General features: G+C 47.4%; 1 protein-coding gene across 4 annotated transcripts in view; it reads right to left on the minus strand.

The window, feature by feature from the left end:
* Window positions 1-12,541, minus strand: part of CAPSL (calcyphosine like) — a 77,253-nt gene extending 64,712 nt beyond the window's left edge. For all 4 annotated transcript variants that reach the window (XR_012799372.1, XR_012799374.1, XM_075588152.1 and 1 more), the window contains exon 1: window positions 12,401-12,541. The gene's annotated coding sequence lies outside the window, so the exon portion shown is untranslated. The remainder of the gene's footprint in view (window positions 1-12,400) is intronic.
* Between the last annotated feature and the right edge of the window lie 2,611 nt (window positions 12,542-15,152).

Below are 15,152 nucleotides of genomic sequence, written 5' to 3' on the forward strand. Positions count from 1 at the left end.
GGCAGTACGGTAGACAGCTGGCAGGAGAGAGAGATGATAAGACAGTAGGTAAGTAAGGTAAGGTAAGTAAATGGGAAAGAAAAGAGATAAGAAAATGGAAGAAGGGACGAACAGAGAGACTGAGAATAAGAAAAAAAGAAGGATAATAAGAATAGACCACAAAAGTTAATAGGAGAATGAGAACAGGAAACCAAAGTGAAAGGCAGTACAGAATACAAGGTCAGAGCATAGAGTTAAGAGTTAATAGTAACACTAGGAAAAACAAGGGTTAAGCTTGGATGTAATTAGCTCAAAACCCAATGATCCTGGACAGCGTACACTGACCAGGACGCGGAGCAGCCCGAGGACGTGGGACAGAGGTCACGGGACAAGCACTCCACTCAGGGAGCAGCAAAAACAACTTCATTAACAGTGGAATAACCGGTAAACGAGTTGGTGGCCGTAAATGACATTGTCAGTAATACTGCACCACATCTCCCAAGTCGAGCATGCATGCTGTCTCTGTAACTGTGACCACCAGCACTTAAACTCCAATAGATATCTCAGGTAGAAACACAGGCCCTTCTCTGGAATAAATACATTTATTGCAGGGCCTGTAATACTGTGATACCACACACTACCTCAAGGATTGTCCTGAGGGGGAAGAGGAGGGTGCAGGAATCCCTTAGAAATAAAGTCTGGTATTGGTAGGGACATTAGAACTTTAAATAGTTTTTATGCAAAATAGGGGTTTCATATACAGTATTAACAAGTTAGTTAAAAGTTGGAGATCATTTAAGGAATTTAGAAGGTAATCATAATATATTTATATATGCATATTATTACTGTGAGTGTATAAGGAAATATTTGGTATAATCGTTTTATTTTAGTGTCTTTCATTAATTATTTTACCGCTCACTTTTTCACTTCTTCCCCTGGTCACCCTTCCTGGCGTTTTCTTCCCCTTTTAATAAAGTGTATCCATATTCCCCTCCAATTATACTCTGGTGTCTTGTTCTTGGGGTCTGACTCCTGCCTCTCTTTGGATTGGTGTGTAGGTGCTCCTCACTTGGCATGGACCCAAATAACGCAGGAACAGATAAGAGTAAAGTAACGGGTACACCACCCCCCTTCCTATACACCACCTATATACCACCAAACATGGAAGACAAATCAGGAATGAAAGCTTTCACATCAGGAACTGTATTCAATGAGGTTTTATCATATTGATTGCCCACCATTGTACTACCCTACCCAATACCAATGAGTGACACTGCCAGGGTTGCCACTTTCAACTGATGGCCAACCCGGAGAATGTTTTTAAAAAATTCTCCCGGCATCCTGCTGCAACTCCCCCTCCAACTGCAATGAACATGGCTGCGTAGCGTCATGACGTACAGTAACATAGCGTCCTGTTGTCATGACAACGCAACGTCATTTGACGCCGCGCAGCCAAGTTCGCTGCAGTTGGAGGGGGAATTGCAGAAGAATACCAGAGAATGCCGGAAACGCCGCCACCCGGAGATTGAGGGGCTAAACCCGTAGCTAAGTACCCGAAACCCGGGGTCTCCGGGTCAAACCCGGAGAGGTGGCAACCCTGGAGACTGCCCACCAATGATTTATACTGCCCTATACCAAGACTGACATCCTGATGAGTTTGCACATAATTGAGAGAGACCAATATAATAGTGAGACTAACCATGTAACATACAGGTCAACACATGAAAAAGCCCCTAGCATATACATTTCAGAAGAAAATTAGCAATATCACTTATCTTAATTTGACTTCCTCTTGGTTTTTATCAGGGATCAAGTCGAAAATGCTCCCTTTCTTATCTCAGTATCAGGGACCTCTCTGATTTGTAGGGAGAGCTGGTCAACATGCCCACTGTACCAAATGAGTGTGGCCATCAGTGAATAAATGCAGCCAAGTAACGAGTCTTAGGCTGCATCCATAGGACTGCAGCCGTGCAGAGGCCTTGGTCCGCACGCCATCCGGGGGCGTGTCGGGGCGTGTCGGGGGGCGGGCCAGTGACGTCACGGAGCTGGTTCGGCCTCATTGGGCGAACCGCTCACGTGACCGGCCCTGCGCTCCCATGAGCACGAAAATGTAAAATTTTCCTAAGACTTACGCTTCCGCACGCTTGCGGAAGCGAGCACCTGCTAAAGCCGCTCTCATTGCGGCTGCAGGGGCTCAGTGCCGAGCGTGAGCGCGCCTCAGCACGGGTCAGCGCTCCTGGGCACAGCCTTAGGCCAGGGCCATGGTCAAAAACACCGTGCTGAGGCGCGCTGAGCCGTGCTGAGGGGAAACATTATCCCTTTCAGCACGGCTTTAGTCGACGCTTCCGCTGGCGTGCGGAGGCGTGTGGAATTGCAGCCGAAAGGGAAATTTAAGTTTTCCCGCTGAGAGAAGCGGAGGGCCGGTCACGTGACTGCTAAAAGCCAATGGCAGTCCGTGACGTCGGCGCCGTGACGTGGCGCGCTAGCCCCGCCTCCCGCCCGGCTCCCACCCGGCACAAAAGCGCGCACGCTGACGCTCATGCAGGGACAGAAAAAAAGCATGAGCGTCAGCGCTGCTGAGCGCTGTCAATGCACCATGTTCGAGCCCTCAGGCTGAGCCTTTACTCCGTGCTTTTGTGCTCGCGCGCATGGGCGCCAAAAACAAATTGCAGACTCCCTATTAGGCCGCCCCTATTGCTTGCGCGCACACACACGACAGAGCGCGATGGCATTACCGCGTTTTCAAAAGACAAGGATTTTTGTCTTTTGGCGCGCCGGCGGCAAAGCGTTGGCCACGTCACGGTGGCGGTTCAGCTAATAAGGGCAAACCAGCCGCGTGACATCACGGACGCGCCCCGACCACACCCCTTATCTCCTGAACATTTCTTTCCAGGAGAGTTTACATACCGCTTGTGCTAGAGCCGCGCTGCACGGCATACAAACAAGCGGAGTGTATAATCCCAGCTATAGACTGGGCCCCATACCTGCTTCATAAACATTACTACACCTACCTTTTTCATCTCCCTGTCACTCGCACTCCCCCAAATAACCTCAGGACTAGAGGTCCGGAAAGGTGGTAAAACCGCACACTAAAAACATTAGGAATAAAAATATTGATACGTGTTTTATTTAAAGGGACAATCCTCCCAGACACAATGTGTACTAACGCCAGTGATATGTTTAAGGGGTTACATCTGGGTGAGTGATACCTTTGTTTTGCCCAAATCCGACACCAATATAACTATTTTAAATATTTGTACATTTGGTGAGCCTTGCAGGAAGGAGTCTGATTTCCTTTGGTTACTTGTCTGATGTCACTGTGTGGACAGGCTGGGGGGGATAATGGTAAAGAAAACATTTGACTGACAAACAGTCCAGCCAGAGAAATGCAATTTATAATTAATTTTCAGAGAAAAGAAACAAGCCACATCTTTGTTTTTAGCACCGTTAGATTAGTTTAAAAAAGCAAATTAGATCGCTAAATTATTTACAATGCGTTGCTTTTTGGGGGCTAACCACACGGAATTGCCCCTTTTCAGGGCTACTCAAACTGAATAAGGAATCATCTTTATTTTATCTGAAAGGAAAAGAAGACTGTGGACCCCAGTAATGCATACGGGTTAATGGCATTATTTATTTCCAACATCCTTATTTTCATGCATGGATGACATACTTCCTTTCTGCCACTGATTAAACAAGTCTGTTCAATAGCAAAGGGAGGTTTGGTTAAAAATTATTCCACTCACACGGCCTTAGATGTGAAAAGTAACCAATCAATTCACCTATCTACCCGTAGCACACAGCACACAGCACACAGCACACAGCACACAGCACACAGCACACAGCACACAAGGAGGCGCATCACTGCTGCAAAACAAATAATAGCAAATCAGTATGTCAAATATTGGGCATCACCTTAACCCTTTAAATACCAGAGACGTTTGTAACCAACATACCATGTTTACTACAATGGTACAATCCGGAAATGCTGAGCGCACAAATGATAATAGCATGTTCTAAAAAAGAATGTTTCTGTGCGACGTAAAAAAAAGGAGAAAGTGCATCAAAATCGTCCAACAAGCTCAACTTGTCGCAAACCCCAAAAAGTTTGTTAACCTTCTCAGTTTCCGTGTCAGGTGATCGGTCCTGGAGCGTTCACCTGACGTGGCTGTTCCCCCGGATACAGGAAGGACAGGGAGCTCACTTCTGTTCTGATCAGACTGGCTGCTCCATTCCGCAGGAAAAGGAACATTAATTAGCCCATAGCGTACCCGGAATGTCACAAGGGCACTAAGAAGGCTATGTATCAACACAAAAATGTATTTGACGCAGCACGGATGTAGCATTTTATAGGCTAACTGTATTATAATCACTGTATGGCTATTATAAATAATATTACACTAATTATATTTACTAATACTAGTTATAAAAAATATGCACGTAATTCTATTTTCATTTTCAATTGTATTTAACATGACGCAATATGTCCAAAAAAATCATTTCAAACAACAAATTATGTGTCACGTGTGAAGTCTTTATACATTACATACAACGCACATTTTTTTTTTCAACTTCAAGATTTTTATTGGGTTTCACAACAGGTACGTTATGCCACATCCCATAATAAAACAATTTGAAACCCCCCGAGGTTTACCCTTTTCGCTCTCACAATCAAGGGTAAAATCACTCAAAAGCAGTAAGGGACTTACAACATGCACTCACAAGACTAGACAAACCTGACTCACCTGACCAAAGACTAGACAACAGAGGAAAAAAACAACAAGGAGGGAGAAGGAGGGGGGGTAGGGGGGGGGAATGGACTGCCACCGTGTTCTTCGGTAGTGGAAGGTCTGCTTTTGGTCCGTGCTGCGCCCTTCTTTGAGACACCTGACGACTCCTCCTTTTGGTTCTGGATTTAATAGTCGAGGGGATCCTACCTGTTACGTGCCTATGTTATAGTATGTTCCGCTCCGTCACCAGAGAACGCACTTGTACTTATTATTGCAAAATTGTGCTGGCATCTACCCCGGGGATGTCGGATTGGGTGAGCCATGGCTCCCACACTTTTAAGAAATTTCGGCCAGAGTCGTTGACCCAGCTAGTCAACTGTTCCATCTGGCAAACTTGCCATAATCTGTTTCGAATTTTGGGGAAGACTGGTGGATCTTGCTGTATCCACACTGCTGCGATCTCGCACCTAGTGGCTGTGGCCATATGTGCCACCAATTTGTGTGCCGATTTTGGCAGCCCCCGGGCCCGTCTGCCCAGTAAGAACAGCCACGGGTCCAGGGGAACCTCTAAATCGAGGATACCTTGTGCCCAAGCTCTAATGCGCTCCCAAATCGGGAGTACCTTCGGGCAGGACCACAGCATGTGGACTAGGTCTGCTGATTCCCCGCACTGTTTTGGGCAGAGCGGGGAATACCCGCTGACGAATTTAGACAGACGTAATGGGGTGTGATACCAGCGCATCATGACTTTATATGCGTTCTCTTTTAACGTTGAGCAGATGGAGCTTTTGGCCGCCGCCTGCAAGATCCACTCCCAGTCTTTGTCCTCTAAAGTCTCCCCTAGGTCTGTCTCCCATTTAGTCATGTAGTTCAGTTTGTCGACGTCAGGTCCACTTGGACAGATCACTTCCCGGTATAATCTAGAGGTAAGTCCCCGTGTGTCCGTTGCTCTGGAACACAGCTGCTCAAAATTGGTCCTAGCTGGTCTAATTGGAAATTTGTTATAGAATGCTCTTATCTGAAGGTAGCGGAATAATTCAGTGTTTGGAAGGCCTTTTTCTGATTTGACGTGTTCGAATGTTTTAATATCCTGAGGCCCCTTCAGATTCATTAGTCGCTTATATCCCGACTGTATCCAAATTTTAAAGTGCCGCCCTCCGGCCATCCCCGGGGCGAAATCTGGGTTATCGAATAGCGGGGTCATCAAGGAGTGTTTTGTCGTTAGTTTATGTTTAAGTTTGGAACTCCTCCACACCGCCAGAGAGTTCACCATGGTCCGTAGCAGCACTCCCACTGTGTTGTCGCAGCGTTGTGGCAGCCAAATTAAATTATTCAACTCTATTGGAGCACAGCAGGTTTTCTCCAGTGCCACCCATCTCCGCAGGGACGGGTCAAGGTGCCACTGGACAATCTGACCTAATCTTGCTGCTTTGTAATATGCCATCAAGCAAGGTACCGCTAGTCCCCCTCTAATCGTGGGCCTGGTTAGTATACTCTTAGCAATTCGTGGACTCTTCTTGTGCCAAATGAATTTCATGATCTTTGACTGTAAGGCGAGGATATCTGCCCGCACCAATGGTATTGGCAGGGCCTGGAACAGGTAAAGCACCCTTGGCAGGAGATTCATCTTAATGCTATGAATTCGTCCAAACCAGGAAATTCCAAACCCCGCCCACACCCTCAGGTCCTCTCTTAAAGCTTGGAATAATTTGGGATAATTTGCTTTGTATAATGAGTCATATGTCTTGGTAATTTGGATACCTAAGTATTTGATAGAGGAGGCTTGCCATTTAAAATTAAAATTTAGTTCAAGTAATTTCTCCATTGGGCGCGGGAGACTAATATTTAGGGCTTCAGACTTCGTCTGGTTAATTTTGAACCCGGAAATGAGGCTGAACGCTCCCAGAATCTCAAAGACATTGGGCAGGGAAGTGAGCGGCTTCGACAGGGTCAGTATCACGTCATCAGCGTATAATGCCACTTTATGGGATTGGTCCCCTACGTCTATCCCTGATATATCTGGGCTTAGGCGAATATGAGCCGCCAGGGGTTCTATACATAATGCAAACAGCAGAGGGGACAGGGGGCACCCCTGTCGCGTCCCGCTACAGATGTTAAATTGCTCCGATGGGAAGCCCTGGTGGCGCACCCTAGCTGTGGGGCCTTTGTACAGGGCCAAGATGGCTTCTAGGAGGCGTCCCTCGAAACCGAATGCTCCTAGTACTGCCCTCAGATAGGACCAATCGATCCTATCGAAGGCCTTCTCAGCATCCAGACTCAACAGCATAGACGGGATATTCTTTTTATTGGCCAGATCGATCAAATCTATGATCCGTCTTGTGTTGTCTGCCGCCTGCCTTCCTCCAATAAATCCCACCTGATCCGGGTGGATTAGCCCTGGTAGGACAATGCCCACCCTGTTAGCTAATAGTTTAGAGAATATTTTCACATCGGAATTAATCAGGGATATGGGCCGATAGCTCTTACAGTCTACCGGGTCCTTACCTGGCTTGTGGATCAGGGAGATTGAGGCCTGGAGCATCTGGGATGGAAAGGAGCCCCCCGCTAGAATTTCGTTAAATAATTTTAGAAGCTGTGGCGCTAGTATTTTAAGGAATTTTTTGTAATATAAATTTGAAAAACCATCTGGTCCCGGAGCTTTGGCTGGTTTAAGGGCCTTTATAACCTCTGACAATTCTTCAAATGTAAAGTCACTCTGTAGTGCCTCCCTTTCTGCCCTGCTCAATTTGGGAAGGCGTGCCTCTTTTAGGAACTTCTGGGTTTTTTCTCCTATTTTCTGTGTGTGGCTGACCTTACCTCCATCATAGAGAACTTCATAGAAATTTTTAAATTCCGCGACAATTCTTCTAGGGTCGGAGGTAAGGTCCCCCCCCTTGGTGCGGATGGAGGAGATACTATAATTAGGGAGTTTGTTACGTAATTTATTGGCAAGTAAGGTATCTGGCTTGTTGGCTTTGTCGTAAAACTTACGCTTGGACCACGCCAACTCCCTCTCGGCTCTGGAGTTTAGCAACAAATTGAGTCTAGTTTTAGTGTCAGAGAGTTCCTTTAGGGTAGCGCCCTGTTTATTGAGACTATGAAGTGCGGAGAGGTGTGCTAGTCTCTCTCGCAAATCTTTTATCTGGGACTCCTTAGCTCTTTTGGTTTGTGCTGCTAAATTCATTAGGAGTCCCCTCATGGTCGCCTTATGGGCCTCCCAAAGAGTAGAGTGGGAAGATACGCTTCCTGTATTGATTTCGAAATATTCCTTAATTTTATCTCCTATCGCCCGCTCCGATGTTGGATTTTTTAACAGCAGCTCGTTTAATTTCCAGTTCGCCCCCGGTCTGTCCAGCAGCCGCAAAGCACATCGCAGCTCAATTGGTGCGTGGTCTGACCATGAAATATCATGGATCCCAGAATGGGAGACCATGGAGACCGCTTTGTTAGAGACCAGGAAGTAATCTATCCTACTGTATCTGTTATGGGGGTGTGAGTAGAAAGTGTATGCTCTTTCCGAGGGGTGATGTTCCCTCCAAATGTCAATTAACTGGCAATCACGGAGCCCTTGATGTAAAGTTAGTACGTCTTGTTTCTGTGGTAAGTTAGTCCCCGTGCATCTGTCCAAGTCTGGGTCTAGGGTGCGGTTCATGTCTCCTGCCAGGAATATACAACCTATTGCCACCTTGTGTAGTTTATCAAAAAATGATGTGAAGAATTGCGGTGTCTGTTCGCAGGGGGCATAGATTGAGCTCAAAGTGACCTCTTGGTTGTTAATTGTGCCCGTGACGATAACATAGCGTCCATCCACATCTTTATATGTTTTAACTACCTGGAAGGGCACTCTGCGGTGGATTAGTATTGCCACTCCTCTTTTCTTAACTTTCGCAGAGGACATGAACATTGTCCTAAAGTGCCTGTCCAGGTAGTTGGGGTGATTCGACTTGGAGAAGTGTGTCTCCTGAACAAACACTATATCCGCTTTTTTGCGAACATAGTCCCTGAAGGCAATTCTGCGCTTTATTGGGTTGTTGAATCCCTTGACATTATGGGAAATAAAGATCAAATCGTTACTCATCCTTGACTTGGACTGAACCTGCAGCCGGGGGGCGGTGGAAGCGTATATTTCGCCAGGAACCGAGACTGAGGAAGAGCCGTCTCCGACCTGTAGCACTCACGCTGATCTTTGGATGGTGGGTCCTGTGGGTTGGGGGGAAACAATAGGGAAACTTGGGGAAAGACACACATAGAACAAAAAACAATTAGTGTCCTCCGAGCTGTGGCCCCGCCACCTTGGCTCGGATTCCATTGCCTTTGGGGGCTGGGCACCTGCCACTGGGCCCTCTCCGATGTTATCTCACTTCGTGAACCCCCTCCCTCCCAAAGGACTTCGCTGGGATAACCCCTTCCCAGCCCCTGGCCCATGCGGACCGCAGAGCAGGCAGAGATCCCTCTGCTCCCGCCCCGCTCCTAAACCAAAAACTTGCACAATACCTATATAACTTATAACTTATAACTCCTGGGTTTATCGCTAACCACAGTATTAAGTGCTACCTCTTGCGTCCTTGCCCTTTATTTCCCTAACTGGACGGGTGGCCTCTTTATCTTCCACCTCTCTTAGAGAACGTTCTTTGGTGTACTATCTCTCCCTTCTATTTTCTCTTCGGACTCCCTTCCCTAACGAACTCTTTTCTAACCTTTTCCATTTCCCTGTATCTCATTTACTTGCTATTGCCCTCTCAATACTTCCTCTCCCTTCTTCCCTCTGGTATAACCACTTGTCCTTACCCTCTTCCCTCCCATCCCTCTTCTCTACTGCTACTCCACTTGCTTCTTCCATCTGTCTCCCTCCTGTTTCCATCACTTCCCTTATGCCTTCCTCTTGCCCCACCCCGCTTACTCCCTTACCTCTTCCACCCTCTCTGCCTCCCCCCGGCTATATCTTCCTTCTTATATGCTCCACCTACTTTACCCTTATTCTATCCTGCCTTCCGCCGCTGATCTTAACTTCCCTCCCTTATAGCCCTGTGTGGGACTCCTTTCCCCCCCCCTCCTAGGCCTTCCACCCTTGGGTACCCTCCCGGGGTGTGTCCGCTGGGCCTTCTTCGTTCCGGCGGTGTGTCGCTTGCAGCTGCTGCTGCCCCTGCAGTTGCGGCGCTTGGGACCGGCGAAAATTGAAAATCCCGCCAGGCCGGGTCGCCCGCGTGACGCTCGTCGCCGCCTCCTGACGTCCTTAGGGTCTTTCTGCCTCCTCCAAGATGGCCGCCCGCGCACTTCCTCTACTGGCGCCCGGACATCCGGCCGCCGCCATTTTGGGAGCGTCTTTCGTCCAGACCGGCTGTGTTCGCGCTCTCCTCCAGGTTGATGGTGGTTTCCTGCTCCTGCGTTCCAAGCTGGGTTTTTCTCTCACCTCGTGGGTGCCTCCATCTTTGGGCCTCCTGTTTCTCTCGTCCAGGTGAGTACAGCGTCTTTTACAGGTGGGAAAACGAGGATTTTTGCCCCTCCAGCTGGAACCTTAAATCAAGCTCGATCTTGCTGTAATGTAAGCGGGCTTAAGTCCGTAGCGATATAACAGGGAACTTAAAACTGATAACTGGGAAACTTAATACCCCAACACTGAGGATTAGAGAGACTTTGCCTTGTTGCGACTCATCTTTTATTCCGTGGAGACCGGGGCGCTTGTCCCGCTGTTGCCCAGCTGGGGCCCGGGATCTCCTCTTCTTCTTCCACCGGCACTGGCGGGGTCCCCTTGAGGCCTAATTTCTGGAGGAACACCACTCCCTCCCCAATCTCCTTCATGTGAAGGGCCCGTCCATTTTTGCTGGTAGACAAACCAAAAGGGAAAGTCCAACGGTATCGGACGTTGTTGTCCCTCAGCACTTTTGTGATTGGGAGCAGGGCCCTGCGTCGCAGCAAGGTTAGGGGGGATAAGTCCTGGAAGATGAGCAATTTTGCTCCTTCAAATTCAATGGTAGGGGTGGCGCGGGACTTTTGGAGGATGGCCTCCCTGGTCTTGTAGAAGTGCAGCCGCGCTATGATATCCCGCGGTTGATCTGACTGCGTCGGCCTCGTTCTCAGGGCTCTATGGCAGCGATCCATCTCCAATCTTTCCCTGGGGGTATCCGGCAGCAATTCCCCCATCCATCTCAGGACAAATTCCTCGCAATCCCCCACTTCTTCAGGGACCCCCCGTATCCTTATATTATTGCGACGCTCCCGATTTTCTGCGTCTTCCTGCTTTTCTTTCAGGTCATTAATTTGGATCTGCATCTCTGATGTTTTTTTTGCATTGCTTTTGGTTGCAGTGGTAACGATGTCAAGTTGGGTCTCAACTCGACCTGTGCGCTCTCCCAAGCTACAGATTTCCCTCCCCTGCTCTTTAATTTCTGCTTGCAAGAGGGTTTTTAGGTCGGTATATAAACGATTGAAATCGCCAAGCCTAACTGGCCTGTCTTCAGCGTTCTCGCCGTCCTCCTTCTCTCCCTCCCGTTCCGAATCAGAGCCCTGATTTGAATTCGGCGCCATTATGGCCTCCGCCGCGCTGCTCCTTGCGCTGTTAAAATATAGCGGGAGCCCCTTTGATTTCGGCGTTTTTGTTGCCCGTTTTGACATCCTGGTAGTTTAGTAGAGTTATGGTAGTTAAATTCTAGCAGTTCAGTATAGAGTGAAGGTATTTTAATTCTTTATATTATGAGCGGGGCATGGAGCACTGGAATCATGCATCCATACTCACTGCCATCGCGCATGCGCCTCTACAACGCACATTTTATGACGGTTTGCATTACAGGCATACCCCGCTTTAAGTACCCTCGCGAGTAAGTACATATCGCCCAATAGGCAAACGGCAGCTCACGCATACGCCTGTCAGCACGTCCTGAACAGCAATACCGGCTCCCTACCTGTACCGAAGCTGTGCGCAAGCGGGGAGACTATAGAGCCTGTTACAAATGCGTTATTTACATCAGTTATGCACATATAGGATGATTGCAGTACAGTACATGCATTGATAAGTGGGGAAAAGGTAGTGCTTCACTTTAAGTACATTTTCGCTTTACATACATGCTCCGGTCCCATTGCGTACGTTAATGCGGGGTATGCCTGTACTTCTTTGCAGTGACATTTGGAAATGGCAAATACAATCCTAGTGCGTAGGCCCCCAATATCCTGGAATACTTAAAACCGAGAGGTAACTCTCCAGGTAATTGTACCTGGTAACATCTATTATAAATAAATAAGGCACTATCCAAATAAACTGCAATACCTGGGTTCACATAGCAACTTCTATTATTGTACCCTTATTGTATGTAGTGCTTTCCCCTTCAAAAAGGCAATTTCCAATACATTCAATAATATATTTCCATGGTCCTTTTTTTTCCAGATAATTCCTGCATTTCTTGGTTTAAAAAAAAATGTTTCTAAAAATTTAAAAGCAAATTATGTGACTCTTTATCGCAATAACTTTCCTTTTCAATGCAGGAAATAACTACTGAATCGCAGTGTGTTTGTTTTTCATGCAAAATATAACGTATGTGTGTGTATTTGTGCATCCTTTTTGCATCGTTTCCAACTATCATGCAGCTTGAGTTCTGGGTACCTGCCCTCCGACCCCTGAGCTTGCATATACATAAGTCTAGAAAGGGAGATAACCCACAATGTGGGCCTGTGTATTGGTTAATTGATACTAAGATCACCTTAAGTCCCAGAAGTTGGGGATCCTCCTGGCTGCAACCTGTAGCTTCCACCTGCAACTATGGACGCAGCCTTCTTTCAGCAGGTGCAGCAGGACCACCCATTTGGCTGCTCTCTCTCTTCTCATTGGTTCTCAAAGTGAACACTGCACGCCGATTGGCCGGCTGTCCTGCCTGTCTTTGTTTGACATGCCCTGCCCGTGCCTGTTGCTGGAGTTTGGAGGCACGCACAGTGGAGTTGCTATGGGAACGGCTTGGGATGGACAAGCACAGAGGGATTTCCATTCAGTGCAGTGGGTGTTTGCAGTGGGCACTAGCCCCACCCCTCTGTATCACTGTTTATATTGCTACAACCGAAGTGATTAACCCATTCTATGCCATAGGATCCATTGTTTGCCAGGAAAAACATATTGCATTTTTTCTTCTCTTTTATTAAAATGGAATGATTAAGGTAAATAAATGCAGATTTAGGGGCTAGCTTTTTTGGGGGAGGACCCTTGGCAGGAACGGTGTGGGGGCTTTACTGTTACCTCACACTATTTTTCTATCCACCCTATTTTGTATTCATACACAAACTAAATGCTTTAATACATGGTACTGTTACCTCGTGTTTGACTTGTTTTGGGGCTAATTGTTAAAAGTATCCCTTTTCTCCCACAATGAAAGGGATTATATCATTAAAATAAGCTGCGCAAAAGATCGTGATGTACAGCGTACACCATAAGGGCCCCTAGGGTGCCACTTTTTATGACGTACGCTGCACGTCAGTGGGGCTCTGACGGGGTGAAGGAGCTCATGCCACGTATCTTTAAGTACTCTTAATTCTTGTTTGGGCGCTGGGAGAACGCCTCTGCTGCACAGAGCACGCTTTTAACAAGCAGCTGGAGGCGGAAAGCTGTTTATATATCAATGTAAAAAATGCAGATCAAGTACACTTGTTGCCAATATTTTTTTTTTTCTGTTGAAAAGCTGTTTATTATTAACATTTCTTGTTAGTGTTACACCCCTTCCCTACTGCTGAGGGAAACTGCAGGCGTTAGGTACTACGGTGCCACCTGATTGGCTTACAGGGAGCCTAAGCCTCCGCTCCTGGGGAGCCTGGGGTTAATAGGTGCAGCGCCTTCACCCGTGAGGATTCCTGCGTTGGCGGGTGTGACGGTGTGGGGGTAACCAGGCCATCAATAAAGGTATTATGCCCGGCTGGTTACCTCTGATCCATATTTGGGGTTTTAGAGTGTCAGCTCTTGAACCCATTTGTTGTACATGCAATGTGTGTGATTGTGCGACAATAAAGAATGTATATGTGTTTTACCTTTCCTGGAATGCCAGCAAGCAGAGATTGCTAGGCTATGAGTTTCAGGGGGGATTTTGCGGAGAAAGTCTTAGATTGTGCCTAAATAGTTGGGGTCCAGAGTTTCTGGGTGCCCCTATAATGTACAGGTCAGGCAGCCCGGAAACATGTAGGCACAATGCTCCTGTCAAAATCCTGCTCTGGAAACGCTTTGCGACTCACCACTAGGACTCCCTGCTTCAGCACAGACCAGAAAGGTAAGCGGGGCATAGGGGGTGTAAAGTATCCCCAGAATGGTACCGGGGTCCCCCCAGTAATAGAGGGATCCCCAGTTCGATGCCCGGTTCCCCAGAACCAGTATAGAGGTTCTGGGGGTACTCCTACCATATATGAGGTTGTGAGGGTTTTTATGAAACCTAAGTCCGGTTTTCAAAGAGATTGAGATACAGCCCTGGGAATGAACCTAAACGTTTTTTCATTCTACCTTGGGACTTAGAAAAAATATGGGAAAATATATTCTGTTTCATAATTTTTTAACAGTACATATGCTTGTGTACGGTATTATGAGCTGGGGACTTCCAGGTCCATAGTTCCGAGAGACCATGTGGCTACCAAGCTTGGTGCCACCAAGTCCGCTTGGGTCCCGGACATGAAAGCTTCAGAGGTTGCCAAGGTGTCAAAGCCATTTGGGCAGCGGAGTTAGCCTCAAGTACTCACGTCCTGGGATGAATAGAAGTCATCGGACAACTATTTGCCCAACCCAGTATTTGAGGAGCCTAAGGGCCATTCTATACAGGATGTGGCCGTGCGGCCGCGCGTTCCTATGTGAACGCGCGTGCACGTGCCGCATGCTTTCCGTGTATATAGAGCTGGGAGCTGCAGGTAAGTGTATGTGCGTGTATATGCGTGTATATGTTGTGTGAGTGTAAGTAAGATTTTTTTAAATTAAAAAAAAAGTTTAATAATTTTTTTTTTGTGTGTGCAGTTATTTACCCCCCACACACACATACATCCATCCATATAAACACGGATACACGCATACATGCATACATGCATACATACATACACACATACACAACAATGCATACATTTGAGCGCAGGCAGCGTCGCGAAAAGATGAATTTCTTCATCTTCGCCGCTGTTTGTCGGCTCCCCTCTTCCTGCCGTGCGCGCGGCACATCTATAGAAAGGCTGACTAACGGCAGCCAACTAAAAATCCGCGGGCGCGCGCGGCGTAGCACGCGCCCAGCACTATAGAACGTGCTTAACTCCGTGGGTGGCTTCTGACAGACAGGGGGCAGAGGTGCCAAGTTGGCGCATGCCCTTGTCAGAATCCGAATCCGTGCTTACCTGGCTTAGATAGACTGGCAATGCTCTAATTGGCTGGTAGGATTTCTCCCACGCTCGGATTGGCTGGAGTATTTCATGAATGAAGCTGAAATACTATAAGAAAGCCAACAGCCA

This window comes from Ascaphus truei, chromosome 1, assembly GCF_040206685.1.
Source record: "Ascaphus truei isolate aAscTru1 chromosome 1, aAscTru1.hap1, whole genome shotgun sequence".
NCBI classification, from domain to species: Eukaryota; Metazoa; Chordata; class Amphibia; order Anura; family Ascaphidae; genus Ascaphus; species Ascaphus truei.